This window comes from Salmo salar, chromosome 07, assembly GCF_965601325.2.
Source record: "Salmo salar chromosome 07, fSalSal1, whole genome shotgun sequence".
Lineage (NCBI taxonomy): Eukaryota > Metazoa > Chordata > Actinopteri > Salmoniformes > Salmonidae > Salmo > Salmo salar.
The window spans coordinates 3,963,302-3,967,500 of NC_138297.1; the positions used below are offsets into that span (position 1 = coordinate 3,963,302).

At 38.0% G+C, this 4,199-nt stretch overlaps 1 protein-coding gene across 2 annotated transcripts in view; it reads right to left on the minus strand.

Moving 5' to 3' along the window:
• Positions 1-4,154: 4,154 nt before the first annotated feature.
• Positions 4,155-4,199, minus strand: part of txk (TXK tyrosine kinase) — a 39,211-nt gene continuing 39,166 nt past the window's right edge. For both annotated transcript variants that reach the window (XM_045721421.2, XM_045721419.2), the window contains one exon: positions 4,155-4,199. This exon is cut by the window's right edge and continues 1,352 nt beyond it. The gene's annotated coding sequence lies outside the window, so the exon portion shown is untranslated.

Here is a 4,199-nt window from a genome sequence, read left to right on the forward strand (position 1 = left end):
CTGGATAAGAAATGTAATAACGCATTCTTAATTAATGGAACTTTATCTCCAACAGATGGAAATTCTCTGTAACACACATATATATATATCTCTCTCTCTCTCTCTCTCTCTCTCTCTCTCTCTCTCTCTCTCTCATATTGAATGGAAGAAAGCTTGGTTGCTCCCTGCCACATTTTGTAAATCAAATAAAGTAAAATAAATTCACTTAAACATCTTGCACAAAATATACCCTCGTAATAACTTGTCTGGACTTCGAGGACATGACGCCTTTTCTGTGATAAAGAAGAGGACACTATTATACATATTATTATGTGACTCTGTGAAGTTATTTTGGAAGGAGTTAAGTAATTAAATGTTTAATTTAATTAATAATTTACAATTAAAGATGTAATTTGTTATTATTCAAATGAAAACAAAGCTACTTGAGTTAGTTTGTTAATTTCTTCATGCTCTCTTGTCAATTTTACACAAACTAATGTCTGAAATCTGTCGCCAAATGCAATATTTTTTATTTTTTAACTTGTAATCAAATATTAGTCAATAACAACAACAAAAACTATAAAATATATTCTTACAACTCTATCAGTTTTATACAATTGTAACCCCTGACGTTTTTCTGTTTATTTTACTAGAGGTACTTTTTAAAACTTTTAAAACCGTTGTCGTCACTGGCAATTAATTCATGTGCAGTGATTTGCATTTGTTGTGTTTTGAAAAAAAAATCGCATTACTTTAATGTTATTTCATGTTTCTTATTAAGAAGAGAATATACTTCTAGTGATGTCCTATGTTTATTTATATTGTAATTATAAACGTTACCAAATGTTCTAACTGAGAACCGGGATGATTCCGGTCTCAGCTGAACCGGCGGACAACCGCTGCGTTCTCCACCTGCCGGTTTGTTCACCGATTTAGCCAACTAAATGTTCTGTACAAAAAGACTTTCACATCCTTATCAGATCGATATCATTCTAATCGATCAACGTAAAAGCCGCGTGGGACAAGGCCAGACGATTTCCAGTCGAATTGATCCTGGGTAAAGACCCGACGGTAACGAAATAACGGCAGTCTACTCTTCTAGCCCAGCAGAGGGACAATGTGAACGATGAAGGTTTTTGAGGAAAAGTTAATTGTTGTGTAATTCTTTACCATAAGAAAAATAAATCTCATACTTCTGAACTTCTATTCTATATTGCATTTGACTCTATTCTACTCAAAATGCAGTTGGTTTGGTAATATTATGAATCAAGACCCACTGGCTACATGAAACCGGTAGAAGTTATTAAAGCATAAGACGGTAAGATTTTAGCCCTGGTACCAGTCTGTTTCTGTTCTCAGCACAAACTCCTTGTGGAAAATTGGTCGAATCAAAGTCTGTTCCCATGTTAATTTCAACCAACAAAAATCAACGTGATGACGTTGAATCAACGAGGAAAAACTTAACATGGTGCCTTTTTTTTTTATTGTTGAATTCACCGTTAGTTGACAAATCAACCAAATGTAAATGAAAACTAGACGTCGAACTGACGTCTGTGCCCAGCGGGACTGGAAGTAGGTCGTTACTGGAGACGGTGTGAAGGTAATAGACTCAACGAAACGACATTACGACGAGCAGCAACACCGCAGATATTACGATGAGAGAGACGCAACACTCTCACTCTCACAACATGGTAGCCAGGGGACTAAACCAGGAGAGAAGTTGAGCCTCACACTTCAACACTCTCTCAGTCAGCTGTTGTGGAAACTCACTATTCTGTTTACTATCTGTGTCACATAGCTGTGTACTATAACAAGCTAATAGCTGATTAGTGTTATGAAAGTAAAGCATTTCGTTGTACGACGTCTACCATTTATATATCTGTACATACAACTAGTACAACTCAAAGTTGCACTATGCAGACATTGCTCAATCATTTCCTGGTTGCTTAAACTCTTAATAGTTAATTTCAGTTTATGTGACAAAATTAATCTGGTAGAGTGATTGTACCTTCTACATTAATCTAGTGTAGAGAGTGATTGTACCTTCTACATTAATCTGGTATAGTGTAGACTCATTCTACCTTCTACATTTCTGTGAAATATATTTTCAATAACCAAAAATATTATTTTCAGCTGTTTGAAACTGGTGTCGGAACGAGAAGCACAAGCATTTCGCTACACTCGCATTAACACCTGCTAACTATGTGACCAATAACATCTGTTAACCATGTGACCAATAACATCTGCTAACCATGTGACCAATAACATCTGTTAACCATGTGACCAATAACACCTGCTAACCATGTGACCAATAACATCTGTTAACCATGTGACCAATAACACCTGCTAACCATGTGACCAATAACACCTGCTAACCATGTGACCAATAACATCTGTTAACCATGTGACCAATAACATCTGCTAACCATGTGACCAATAACATCTGCTAACCATGTGACCAATAACACCTGCTAACCATGTGACCAATAACACCTGCTAACCATGTGACCAATAACATCTGCTAACCATGTGACCATTAACACCTGCTAACCATGTGACCAATAACACCTGCTAACCATGTGACCAATAACATCTGCTAACCATGTGACCAATAACATCTGCTAACCATGTGACCAATAACACCTGCTAACCATGTGACCAATAACATCTGCTAACCATGTGACCAATAACACCTGCTAACCATGTGACCATTAACACCTGCTAACCATGTGACCAATAACATCTGCTAACCATGTGACCAATAACACCTGCTAACCATGTGACCAATAACATCAGCTAACCATGTGACCATTAACACCTGCTAACCATGTGACCAATAACATCAGCTAACCATGTGACCAATAACATCTGCTAACCATGTGACCAATAACACCTGCTAACCATGTGACCAATACCATCTGCTAACCATGTGACCAATAACATCTGCTAACCATGTGACCAATAACATCTGCTAACCACGTGACCAATAACATCTGCTAACCATGTGACCAATAACACCTGCTAACCATGTGACCAATAACACCTGCTAACCATGTGACCAATAACACCTGCTAACCATGTGACCAATAACATCTGCTAACCATGTGACCAATAACACCTGCTAACCATGTGACCAATAACATCTGCTAACCATGTGACCAATAACACCTGCTAACCATGTGACCAATAACATCTGCTAACCATGTGACCAATAACATCTGCTAACCACGTGACCAATAACACCTGCTGACCATGTGACCAATAACACCTGCTAACCATGTGACCAATAACATCTGCTAACCATGTGACCAATAACACCTGCTAACCATGTGACCAATAACACCTGCTAACCATGTGACCAATAACATCTGCTAACCATGTGACCAATAACATCTGCTAACCACGTGACCAATAACATCTGCTAACCATGTGACCAATAACACCTGCTAACCATGTGACCAATAACATCTGCTAACCATGTGACCAATAACACCTGCTAACCATGTGACCAATAACACCTGCTAACCATGTGACCAATAACATCTGCTAACCATGTGACCAATAACATCTGCTAACCATGTGACCAATAACACCTGCTAACCATGTGACCAATAACATCTGCTAACCACGTGTATGTTTGATTTTACTTGATTTGATGTACAAAACTGAAAGTCCTGTGTGGCTCAGTTGGTAGAGCGTGGTGTTTGCAACGCCAGGGTTGTGGGTTCGATTCTCACGTGGGACCAGTACGGAGAATGAAATGTATGCATTCACTGCTGTAAGTCGCTCTGGATAAGAGCGTCTGCTAAATGACTAAAAATGTAAAAAAAATGTAAGAACAGGAAGAAGCATAGAAGTAGCTCACACAGAACAGATCTACCACTTCTTAGACTTGCTTTCAAGTAGATTTGATAGATCTGTAACTCACATTTCTATGTGAATTTGGTCGCGATCGCCCCCAAAAAAGTTACTGTATTGCCTCTTCTTTAAAGCCTGGTTGTCGCTGTAAGGACACCTATTGGCATTATTGGTTTTAATGAGGTCTCAAGCAAACCCTTGTGGCGTTGCTGTCAAACTGCACAGTTACAGAAAAATCCATGCTATACTGCTGTACTTTCAGAAGTTGTTTTACTGAAAAAATATTGTAGAAAATATTATGTACATCGACAAACTAATTATATGAATATAAAACTTGTTTTTATCATGTCAAAAGTATTTAG